General features: G+C 38.2%; 1 pseudogene; it reads left to right on the top strand.

The window, feature by feature from the left end:
- Positions 1 to 674: 674 nt before the first annotated feature.
- The window catches only part of LOC107697535 (ribokinase-like), a 50,101-nt pseudogene continuing 37,125 nt past the window's right edge, over positions 675 to 13,650 (top strand).

Consider the following 13,650-nt stretch of genomic DNA (forward strand, 5'->3'; position numbering starts at 1 on the left):
TGTACTCTGCAGAGGTGAACTGTGGCGAGGGGGTCCTTTAGAGTGACAGCTGCCCCTGATATTCCCTGATTTTATTGAATGTCTGACGGTGTTGACAAAAAGTGGGGACGCAACTTTAAAATCTTATGAAACATGCATGTGTCATTAAAAAAACAACCTTGCTTTGATAGGAGATATTATTAAGTGTTGCTTTTGATAAAACAAGCTCTTTTTCATCATTAAAAAAACATTTTTATTAATTTCATTGCATATGAATGATTGAACCCTTCTCTGTGGACACACTGTTTTAGATGTAGTGAGAGGACATTAAGAAACACAGATTTGGTATAATAATGAGAAAATGAAATTGAAGGTGATAATTGTGTTAAATACATTCTATTATTAATCCCTCATGACATTTAAAATTGAAAATATTTTTTATTTTTTAAAGCTAATAGCAGTTACCCTTGCTGGACCTGTTTTGTCCCACGTCTCAAGAATGACTGCATGCTCAATGTAGAGCATAACTGCCCATATTTAACCATTTAAATGTTGCTCTTCGATTTTTTTTCCTCAACATTTGATTAAACATTTCTGTAAATAATGTACATTTACGAGTTTCAGTTATCTAAGGTTGTAGTTTTGTATCTATTCAATCTATTTTATATTTATAATCAATATAAATATATCTTTTTTTTTATATTAGGACATGTCTGAAGACGTGAGTGTTGTAGTGGTGGGCTCTTGTATGTCTGACTTAGTAAGGTAAGTCATCAAAGGATTTCATTGTCATAAGTGAAAATGGGCTCAAGGCAAATATGTCCTCCATGTTTAAAATGTGGGGGCAAAAATGCCTTTGTAATGCATTACTCTGTCCTGAAGAACAAAGAGTGATTGCAGAAAAATCTACTGTGACAACAAACAATAGAGTGTCATGTAATCATATTGCATGTGCCAGCCCATGCATTCTAGCAGAGCCTTTTTCACATTATGATATCTTGTGAATTATTTACAAATACCTTTGTGTTTGTGTACATTTTTAGATATATTTAACAGCCATTTTTTCAAAAATTAATTTTAGATAATTTATTTAAATTAATTGATTCAGTCATTTAGCATAATACAGGTGCATCTCCATAAATTAGAATGTCGTGGAAAAGTTCATTTATTTCAGTAATTCAACTTTGAGTTGAATTACTGAAATAAATTAACTTTTCCACAACATTCTAATTTATTGAGATGCACCTGTAGATGACAGACAGTTAATAAAAATATGGCCTCATAGTATTTTTATGCCTCTAACATACCAGTTATATGGGGGTATACATCATCCCTTACTGAAAAGTACATTTCTGACACTGAAATATTTTTTATTAAAAATGTATAATCATTTTTATTTAGGAAATGTAAGCAGTTAGACCATTGATACACAACCTCTGAGTTGTAATTTTTTAAGCATTTTGGATCATGAAATTTACATTAATGGCGCTGTATAATGAACAAGTGTCCACCCTCTATTATCAACTTAAAGCTCAATCCTCAGATATTGTCCTATATGATGATTTCATGCTCATGTGACAAACTCTCAGACTGGAAGTGGAACATATTCCACATGCAGAAGGCAGACTTTAAGTTTTTAAAATAACTCTGAAAGGAATTAGTCCTTCCAGCAGGAACCAACTAAGGTCCAACAAAGGCAGATTTGGGGAACTGCCTTCTGTTCTGCCTGCTCTGTCTATTATTAATATTTCCCCAAGGAACTGATTCACTGCTCACTGGTCACAATTGCCGCCGGCAAGTTTTTTTCAGCGTCAAGTGTGTCCCAGTCATCTTTGCTGCAGTATTTACAGCTCAGGTGCACCTTTTGACTGGAACATGGCCTAAACTTGGAGTTGTGCAAAATGGTTCAAAGATTATTAATTTGATATTTTAAAACAGCACAGGTAAAGTGACATAAAGATAATGGAAAGTGTTGGTGTTCTGCTTTATAGACGTGTTTAACCATGCTAAGCTATCCAGAGTCAGCATTTTTCTTTCCACACATAACTTAACTAAATCATACTCACTTCTTTCTTTGTCATTCCCCAAGTGCTCAAAACAAATGACCCGTTATGAAAAAATTCCAATTGCTCATATTTATTACCATTTAAAAATCCAGACATCACTGTTGGCCTTTGAACAGAAGCGATTGCATCAATTAGGCAATAGTTTTGATGGGAAGTGTGTGTTTGTTTTTCAACAGGCTGTTTTTTGGAGGGCGGCTGACACATTTCACCCATCAAAGTGCTATGCATGGCTTTGATGTGTAAAATCCAGTTTTCTATGTGGCTTGTGTTTGTGACAGTCAAACGGAATCAGACACTTTGTAACGAGTCTTGTGTGGAACATCTGTGTGTTTGTGGTGAAGCCAGACAGTGCCACCTGCTGATTACAATTTGAACCGATTAGTTTGCCTTCACTGGAGCCTTCACTAACTTCACTTGCTAAGCAATGTTAGTCAAGAGGTGTATGTGGCACACTCAAACTCTGCATACTCTTGGCTCAGGTCTCAAATGTTCCTATAACAATAAACAATAACAATAAACCTCAGGCACCTTATCTTTGGTTCAAACTGTAATAGATGTAATAGATATATTATTACTGGTAAAAGCATCATTTAGCAATAAGTGATGACTATATTGATGAACCATGGCAATTGCATGGTAGTCAAAGATACTTTAAAGAATACCATTGTACCATATACATAAAACATTTGTACTGTGGCACTATTTAGTGTTGTTTTGATAGTGTTGTATTCAAAGTTTAATATTTGTGTTTATCCTTAGAGTATGTTTATTATGGTACACAAAAAATGGTGTAGTAGGATATATTTTCACTCAGGAATTGTTAGTAAATTTCACAAAGAAACGACAAGTAACCTGCAATTACTTGAATTAAAGTAGAAAGACTGAACTATTATTTTCTTGTAAAAAAAATTCTTATCTTTGTTTTATTTACAACAAAAAAATATCATTTTTACAGTATTCATACAACATGGTATTTACATGATAGCCTACTTCAAAGAATACTGTCAAATTACCATATGCAAAAACATGGTACTGTCATACCACTTGTCAAAAAAAAAAAAACTTAATTTACCATAGAATTTTTTATTTTTTTGGCTTGGTTTGTTTGTTTTCAACAAAATCTTGCTCCTATTGCCCCATGGACTACAATGCACATTACTGTGTTGCTCCAGTGTTGCTGAGGCTGTTTTATGTCCTACTTTTATAAAGTAGTAATCAGCTGCTTGCACCACAACCTATGTCACAGAACACCTGTTGTAATTCTTTTTTTGGCACAAAAAAAGTTACAGCATTTGTATCAGAATTTGGTTTGTGGGAGAAAGACTGTTGCTCATTAAACAATAGAGGGACTGTAAGCGAGGAGTTAGGGTGAGGCCAGTCTGTCTCTAACCTGCGACGCAGACAATTACTCAGTCACACACACTTGGGTAAATGTTGGGTACAGGTTGTGAAGTAGAGCATGTACTCTCATATTGCATACTAATGGAAACAATTACATATGTATTATTAACAATTATCTTTTAACAATACATTATTAATTAATGTATTTATGTATGCCTTGACTTTACATGAAGTATGTAATTTTACTCAAGTACATTCTCCATTAGTTCTTCATTTTTAACTTGTTCAGATTTGATCTTTATCAACATAATATACCACATCTAATTAAAAAACATCATAACCAGTTGAAATCTCTTCACTTACTACTCATTTTACTGAAATCTCGGCAGGATGTTTGCTCATCCTCATTGACTTCCTGTAATATTCCCGCCCCTAACCACACCACACAAACAACACACATGTGAAAAACAACTTTATCTGCCTATTCTGCCATCACATAAACATGGGCTCCTGGAGACTTGGATTGGGGCCAGACCGTAACTAGATGTCTGGGATTGAGGTTTTTTATCTGTTGTTCAATAGAATGAGTAATAGCTGCTAGTTCTGCTCAGGTGAAAGGCTGATGGACCCCGCTCTGAAATGCCACGCACTAAGGCAGCACAGCAATTTGCTTTTTAGGTAGTTCAGGGCACCTGCCTTAGATTTAGAAGGGCTCAGGATGTAATTTCATATTATTTTCACTTACAGCTCACAGACATAGCATGTTTCCAGGAAAAGGCCCTTTCATTTAAACAATATGGACTTTGAGAACTGACTGAATTGCCCATCTGTCGTTCCTTTGAAAACAAATTGCATAGCAGTACAAAGATTGAACACCCACAATGCATTAATTCATCAGTTTTAAAATTAAAAATGTAAATTAAGGAAACTAAATAAGTTGCTTTAAATACAAACTTTGTGTATTAAAATTATTTTTAATGGAAAATCTACTTCGAATTTCTCTGAATTTCATCAATTCGTTTTACTTTATTTACTTTTATGTACTTAAAGTATAGTTCACCCAAAAATGAAAATCTTGTCGTCAATTACTCATCTTCATGCAGTTAATTCAAACCTGTATGACTTTCTTTTTTTATCTGTGTAACCCAAAAGAAGATATGGTGAACAATGTTTCAACTGTTTTGGTCCATATAATGAAAGTCATCTTTCAATTAAAAAAAATTAAATAAAATAATTACAATTAATAATAATTAAAAAAAAACTAATAATGAGACCTTTTTTTTTTTTTTTTTCAAATAATGTTACTTTGTGTTACACAGAAATGGTTTAGAAAAACGTGAATAAAAGATGACATAATTTTCTTACAAGCACAATTAAATGTGGATTTCTTTTTACAGCCTAGTCCCATATGTGTTTCTGTTAGTCAGGCACCTCGGCTTCCCATGGCTGGAGAGACGATACATGGACACAGGTTCTTTATTGGTTTTGGAGGCAAAGGGGCCAATCAATGCGTCCAAGCTGCACGAATGGGGGCCAAGACTGCCATGGTGTGCAAGGTACCCAATATGGTCTGCTTTCCTGAACATCCTAAATAACTGAATATAGCCTGAAGTACACATAGACACAAAAAGTTTCCAGCAATTCGTGTATTTCAGCATTTAACCACACAAGAGAACCTAACCAAGTAATAAAGCTTTTCATTTTGTCAGTGCAAGACCCCAATCAATATCGAAGCGTATGCAGTGTGTAAAAATAGACTCCTAAGCTTTCAGAAACATTCAAAGAGAGATCAAACTTCAAAGACAGGAGGCCAGGTAGTGAAGGGTCTCTGCTGCTGGGGCTTAGGACCCCATCCTTGGCATGTCTTTACCAGTGTGGGATAAAAGCAGACCCAGCTGGAAAAAAAGGAAGCCTATTGCCCCTTACCTCAACACTGAACGTCTCATAGAGAGAAAGAGAAAGAGGGAGAGAGGTGGAGATTAAAGATGTATTCGTAGAGTGGAGGTGTTTGTTTGGGGATGCTATATCTGGAAGGCTTGGCCTGATATAGCAATGCAGAACTTTGACCGGTCAGCGAGTTGCTAGAAAATACCATCTCAAGTTCAGCTTTTCATCTATGGTTGCTTTTTCTCTTTAGGTCGGCAGAGACGTTTTTGGGAATTACTACATTCAAAACTTCAAAAATAATGGCATATCGACTGGTAATAGCCAAACAGTGTTACATTGTTTCACATCTAAGGCTTTGTTAAGATAAGCAGCAAAATATATTTTAAAATCAGATTTTTCAGTGTATGTAACTCAAATATATTTAGTTCTTCATCATTGTAATTTGGAACAGAATTTTTTTTTTTTTCACAAACCTGAGGAAAAATTTGTAGATGATTTGAAATGTTATTAAAATAGTGTTTCAGTTTGAAATATAAGATTGTATTTCAAGTAATTAATTTTTCCATTATTTGGGTTGCAGTGTGCGTGTAACATAAATACATTATGTGCAATAGTTCCTAGCTGTGTCAGAATTCACAAATATTTGGTGCCTTTTTCCCCTTATATGAAATATGTGAACAGAGTAAGTAAATTAAAATGACATACGTATGTATGAATTATAAAATACAGTGATGCCTTTGATGTGTTTGTTGCATGTACCTTAATGAAAGTTCAGCACCATGGTATGATGCCATGATGGTCATAAGCAGAAGCAAAATTTCCAGTTTTATGTCCTCTAATTTCCATGATGACAACTACTTTCATCATGCTGATATCTATGTCATTATTAGTCTATCAGCCGATGTAGATATGTAAAATGATGAACAGTGACAAACAGAAAAAAAAATCTTGCTTTGGAGATGTTTAGATATTTTTACTTGAAAACAAGACCAAAATACCGAGTAAGAACTCTCAGTTTTGCAGTTCAGTTCTGTTCTTGGAACACCAGTTTGCAATCTGATAATGACATCATTTAAAATAGATTGTCCCTTGCTGTAGTTATCTACATTTTGTTGGTTACTTGTAGTTTAACTTAATTAACTGTATTATTTATTTCAACTGTTATTTATAATTTATTAGATAATTAAATGATGCATATCTTCAAGCTACAGTGTTAAAATTGCATCAACACTGTTTGTAAGTCTGCATATGTACTGCCTTTATTATCATAATTTATAAACACAGTAAAATATTTTAAATGAGCATTCAGACTTATTCAATTCAGTTTTTATATACGGTAAGCAATTTGGGTTATCTGCTTCTCTCTCTCTCTCTTTTTAGCCTATGTAGAACAGACTGAAAATGCTGCAACTGGAGCTGCCTCTATCATCGTAAATGACACAGGTAAAATGAAATTGGTCCGGGTACCGAGCCCTGCTGCATCTCCTGAGTTTTAAAAGCCCCTAAAATAACATAAACACCACTAAGTACGCTTCTGAATGAGACATGGATGAGTGAGAAGCTCGCTACCTGTGTCCAGCTCGCCTACGCAGGGTAATTTTAGACCCAGTTTAATGTAGCGTTGCTTGGACTTAAAGAAAGGTGACATAACCAGTCTGCCTCTAAATGTAAGGCCTGCTGCACTGTAAATGTCATGGTTTAGTGATCCAGCTTAAGTGCTGAGCCTTGTGGAAGTCCACTAGCACCACAGTGAGCACTCAAAGAAGAGCTCTGTTTGGCGTCATGATCACTATAACATCCTATTGAAATCCTAGTGTTCCAGCTTCCTGTTTGAATATCACAGCAATGTGAATTAGAACAATTATGTCGCAGACTAACAAGGAAGCTTTAATGAGGAAAAAACCTTGATAATATCTCCTGACTCTGCTCTGTGGTTTTCCGAACACTTATGTCAACTCTTTATTTGTGTCTGTCTTATTGTGACACTATAGCAAGATAATTTCTTTAAAATAATGGTATTCTGTTTGATATTCTGTATCAAATACAATGGTATTCATACATGTGTGACTTAAATGTCTGAATAGGTTTTAGAGCCACTGTATTTTCCTATGATGCAACCTCTTATTTTTATCATTTCTTATAAATCTGGATTTATAATTAAATCTCATTCTAATTACCAGTAATGTCTCCTTGAATGTTTATATGCATCTTGTGGTCATGGTTAATATATTGTATTTACAGGGGAGAATGCCATAGTGATTGTCGCTGGTGCTAATATGCTCTTGGGGCAAGAGGAACTGCAGCGGGCACTAACCGCCATAGTAAATGCAAAGGTGCTTGTTTGCCAGCTTGAAATCAACCAGATACATCACTTCAGGCCTTGAGAATGGCCAGAGAGAACCACGGTCAGTCATGCATCTTGGCTTCATATCTCAATATACTTGTAAATATATTTATATAGCACTTTTCACAATAAACTTTGTTTCAAAGCATCTTTACATAATATCATGATGTTAATGTTTATAATATTTTCATGCATTTTAGTAACATTTAGCAGATTAGACCTGGGCAATAATATAGTTTAAACTTTGCGACATGACAAGCAATCAAGCAGTTGAGATATGCTGTATGGCAGGGTTTCTCAAATCTTGCCCTGGAGGGCCAATGCGCTGCAGAGTTTAGCTCCAATCCTGATCAAACTCACCTACCTGTGATTTTCTAATGATCCTGAAGACCTTGATTAGCATGCTTAGGTGTGTTTGATTAGGGTTAGAGCTAAACTCTGCAGGAAAGTGGATCTCATGGGCCAGATTTGAGGATCCCGGCTTTATGGTATATATGGCCCTATGAGAGTGTGTATCCAACTATATATCAGTATATATCCAACAAATGTAATTATATTATGAGCGATAATATAATTACATTTTGTGACAAAATAAAAGATCAGGCAGTTGAGATTTGCTATATAATATTTATTGCTTTATGTACATGTACTGTACACTGTAAAAAAAGAAAAAAAGTGAAATTTACAGTAAAAAAAAACACAAAAAAACAGCAGCTAGTTGCCAGAACTTTAACATTAAAAAAAATGTTAGCAACATTTTAGGTTTTACAGATTTAACTAAAATTTACTGTAAAAAAATAAAAAAAAACTTTCATTAACTGATATGTCAACAAACAGAAGAGGACAACACTTACAATACAATTCAACAAAGTTTATTAAATGAGGCTTCGGAAGAGGAGACAGCAGTTTGCGACTTGGCAGCCAGAAACGGATGTCCCTGGTGGAAAGTCAGATCTTTTGACCCGGATAGTACTGGGGAGCGTTAGAACAGTGAGCATCGGCCTGTCTTTTATGTCTCCACACTGCCTGTTGCAGATGGACATGTGCTGAATCCCAGACATTACCGTAGGGAGTTTTTGGCATACTTGGCCCAGGGCAGGAAACGGCTTCAGCTGTGCTGGTGGCTATGACAGTAAGATCTCAGGTATCGCCCAATTTCCTAGATCTTACGCTCAGACTGGCCATTCATCTGTGAGTGATATGCTCCCTGTTGCCGATATCGTAGTTCTGCTCCACCAGGGATAACTTCCTAGAGTAGAAGGCACATGGATGGAGTGTAGTAGGCTCTCTGTGACGTTGTGACAATACCGCTCCGGTTGACAATACCCTTACTGTTGAAGCATCCACTTTGATGATGAAAGGGAGTTTTGGGTCTAGACGAACTAGGGTAAGAGCGGTGAATAAAGGCATCCTTGTTGCTGGAAGGCATTGATGGTGTCGAGAGTCCAGGATGGAGATTTGGGCTTATTCTTTAGCAGTGTGGTGAGAGGTGCACAGATCTGACTGAAGTTGGTGTTGAAACGGTGGTAGAAATTGACAAAGCCCAAGAATCTTTGGAGTTCTTTGATGGTGGTAGGTTGAGGCCAGTCCTTGACAGCTTGTACCTTCCTCTGGTCCATGTGAATGACTTGATTGTCGATGATGTAACCTAGGAATTGGATGGTGTCACGGTGAAACTCACACTTCTCCAGTTTGAGGTACAGATAGTGTTCTCTCAATTTCTGTAGGACCTGCTTCTCATGGTGGCGATGTTAGGCCAGGTTCCAGGAGTAGATGAGGATATCATCGATGTATACGATGACGAACCGATGGAGGAACTCCCGGAACACCTCATTCATGAATCCTTGGAAGATGGAGAGTGAGTTGGAGAGGCCACATGGCATCACCTGGTATTCATAGTGGCCTGATGGTCTTATGAAGGCGGTCTTCCATTCATCACCCTCGCGGATCCGAATGAGGTTGAAAGTGCTACGCAGGTCCAGTTTGGAGAAGATGCGAGCCCCACAAAGCTATTCCAGGGAGGCTGGGGCCAGAGGAAGTGGGTAGCGATGTTTGACCATTTGTGAGTTCAGGATACGGTAATCGATGCATGGCCTCAAGCCTCCGTACTTCTTGCTGACAAAAAAGAAGCTGGATACTGCTGGTAAAGTAGAAGGGCAGATGAATTCATGCTTGAGAGACTCCTCGATGTACTCCTCCATGGCCTTCTGTTCCGGGATGGACAGTGGGTATACTCTACCCTTGGGTAGCGTGGCCCCAGGCAGCAGGTCAATTGCACAGTCCCAGGGCCGATGAGGTGGTAATTCTGTTGCTGCCTGCTTGCTGAAGTCATCCTGGAACACCCTGTAGTCTCTCAGAATCTCAGGAGTCTCAGAGGTTTCTGGACTCTCCACAGTCATGAAACAGATGGTCACTTCACTATTCGTAGATGAGGATGGAGCTGTAGATAACTTCTGAACAGGAGACATGCAGTTTTGGAGACAATCATCACTCCATTGGAGAATCTCACAAGTGTTCCACTTGACTTTAGGGGAATGTTGATTCAGCCAAGGGCGTCCCAGGATGATATCGGCAGTAGAACTGTCTAGCACGAGAAAGGAGATGGATTTCCGATTTAGACAGCCGAGCATGATGGTAGGGGAGCATTATAGTATCTTGCCTCTACCCAGCGGTTTTCCCAGGATAGTGTGAATGTTGAGTAGTTGAGAGCAGTTTTTCCTCTTGAGGTTTAATTGTCATGAGAGATTCAGTGAGATGAAGTTCTCGGAGGATCCAGTATCGAGGGGGGCTTGCGCTGAAACAGAAGAGCAGAGGTTACCTGCACAGTAGTTTGAGATAATGGTGCAATCATAGGTTGAAATTGTAGGGTACTCACCACTGGGCATGGTGGACGAACTGGGCAGACCGACATCAGATGTAATAATTCTCAGTTGACGCTCCACATGGGTGAGATGGTATGAATCAATCTGCATTGGTTCTGGTGCTGGAGGTGAGGTGGGCAGAGAATTCAACATTCAGCCCTTGTCGAAACATTACCATGAGTGCTGCTTTGTTCCAGTCGCAGGTGGCTGCAAGAGTGCGGAACTGGAGAGAGTAATCATTCACAGAAAATAAGATCATTCATAGAAAATGACATAACCGGAAGAGTTGGTTGTTGACTCTAGAGCACGTCCAGACAGGAGCGAGATGTATGAGATCTTGGTCCGATCACTGGGGAATAATTGGGGTTGCATCTCAAAAAATAAGGAGCATTGGAGTAGGAACCCACTGCATTCCTCCACCTCACCGGAATATGTCGTCGGACGGGCCATGGGACTGGCGGAGGCAAATTGAGTTGAAGAGGTGGTGAGCGAAAGAAGTGACTGACGAATGGATTGGACGAGCTCACCAAACAGATCCTGGTTCCGATCACTGCTTGGTTCAGTGCTGCTTTGCATATTTTGTGGTCTGGTCTTCTGTCAGCAAACAGAAGTAGTTCAACTGTAACTGTAAGTATAGTTCAACAGAGTTTATTAAATGAGGCTTCAGAAGAGGAGAAAGCGATGATCACAGGTATGGATATTCTTGGAGAGTTCAGAGCATAGACTTAGCTGAATAATCACACTGGTGTCTTTGCAGGTGGTGATGGACCCGGAGCAAACGACTGAAGATGAATAGGTAAGTAAATCAGGTAAGGAGCCAGGGAGGTTGATGCATGCATGTGAACAACAAGACCAGACACTGAGGAAGGGATGCGATGGTAGCTTTATACCTGGATTGATTGGTGATGACAGGTGGAGTGCATCAGTATTCGGGTGAATGTGAACAAGTGGGAGGAGCTGAAGGATCTGGCTTTGCTGTTGACTCCATGACAATATAATGTTAATATACAAACCTATTAAAGTACTAATGTTTTGTACCTTGATGAGAAAGTCACATGATGAATCAAAGCTCATCACAAGCAGCTTTTCCACAAGCTAAGGAGGAGAATTGACAGATTTTTACCGTCTTTTACCATTAAAATCACAATAAATTTTTATGTATGCAAACAAAATTGCATATACTAAATATATATAGCTTTATGTGGAGAGCTGTACAATGAAGCAGTTTACATTTTTGCGACAATGTAAACAATCACACAGCCAAGATTAGGTATTTAGTGTATATTGCCTTAAGTGAGTATACTGTATGTATGCAGGTAAAGTATCAGCATTCAGTTTTCAGTTACAGCCTTTCCCTTTAATACTGTCCAGGTCTTACTGTGTTTCATAAAATAACTTCTTGTTCCACACTGTTGTGGTGGTCTCTCTGTATATTTGCCAACGGGTTACATGTGTGCAATAGCATAATCATTTATCAACAATAGTTTAGTTCCTTTTCCTCATCTTTCCAAAAACTAAAATTCCACTCCCACTTTCTAAAAACTATTTTTAGCTCCTTATACCGAATGATTGGTGAGAGCAAAGCACGACTCTTTCCTCCCATAGAAAATAACACAACCGGCTGTGTCTCAGATATCATTAGCACCTTGTATGTTCAGGTCCCCGCTGATCAGAGACGCCCTTTATCCTTGTCATGGAGATGCACAATGATGCAACAAGCCTATTCCACAGATGGATGACACAGATGGATACCCCCCCTCCCCACACCAACGCACCTCGATATTCACATTCACCACCTCAGAACTTCCCAGATACATGCTGTTTAGCCCGTTAGCAGGCCATATTAAGTGTTAAGAGACAGCCCATTAGCCCAGATTATGCGCCTATCACTTGGGATGAATTCATCAGACGAGCCACTGCTCATTTACCGACCACAGGCTTCTGGAGGGGATGTAGACTTGTAAGAGTGAGCGGAGATAGGAATATGTGGAGCCAGTGGCTGTTCTCTAGGCAAACACCAATATCTTGAACTTGATGCGAGCCGCGACTGGAAGCCAATGCAGAGAGATGAGGAGCAGTGTGACATGGGCTCTCTTGGGATCATTGAAAACAAGACGTGCTACTGCATTTTGAATCATTTGCAAAGGTCTAATTGCACATGTTGGAAGTCCAGCCAGAAGAGCATTGCAATAGTCCAGCCTAGAAATGACAAGGGCCTGGACGAGAAGCTGTGTTGCATGCTTTGTTAAGAAGGGTCTGATCTTCCTGATGTTGTGTAGTGCTAACCTGCATTATCATGCTGATTTTGCAATATGATCCTTAAAGGTCAGCTGATCATCAAGGATCACCCCAAGATTCCTGGCTGAACACGATGGGATTATTGCGGAATATAGCACGCCAGTCGTATGAGCTACATTTATTGTACTTTCATGCTGCTTCTTTGTCTTCTTTGGAGCTTGACAGTCTAAATCACCATTCATTTTACAGTTTTAATGAGAAAATACCAGCTAGGACAATCTTCAAAATATGAATATGAAAAACAGGTGTGAATTTTATGTTCAAAGCACAGAATTCTTTAACATGTAAGACAAAAGTTTGCACTGAGTGAATTTAAAATGTCGTTTAGGGGAAGGGAATGTGTTAAGAGGCTGACAACTCACATTGGAACATGATAAACTGTTGATGTGTTACAGCTCTGCTATGATTAAACCTTTACTGTATTCTTACTTTTAAGTCAAATTAACCAGATGTATTGTACTGTATGTAATAGCCAATGCTGTGCAAGTAAATCAAGATACACAGTAGTGTAGTGTAGTGTAGTGTACACAGTATAGTTTATTGTCCAAATACTTTTTAGGTCTTATAAAGCAGTGGTTATATATACTGTATATATATATATATATATATATATATATATATAGCAAAAGGGGAAAAATGGCTGATTTAAAATGGCTGATTCTCTGTCAGTGCCTTGAATACTGAACAAGGGAGCAGACTGGGATACACCTACAGTCTGGATACATCATGCAGCAGGTAAAGTTAAATAGCACAGAGTTGTGGCGGCATACACTTAAAGATGTGACAGAATTCACATACAGTGCTTGTTATGTTTAAGAAAGTTTTGTTGCCTGTGGTGGAGTGTTTTCCCCTTTAAGAGTTTTACGTTTGCCTA

This window comes from Sinocyclocheilus anshuiensis, unplaced genomic scaffold, assembly GCF_001515605.1.
Source record: "Sinocyclocheilus anshuiensis isolate Anshui unplaced genomic scaffold, SAMN03320099.WGS_v1.1 scaffold1534, whole genome shotgun sequence".
In the NCBI taxonomy this organism is placed as follows: Eukaryota; Metazoa; Chordata; class Actinopteri; order Cypriniformes; family Cyprinidae; genus Sinocyclocheilus; species Sinocyclocheilus anshuiensis.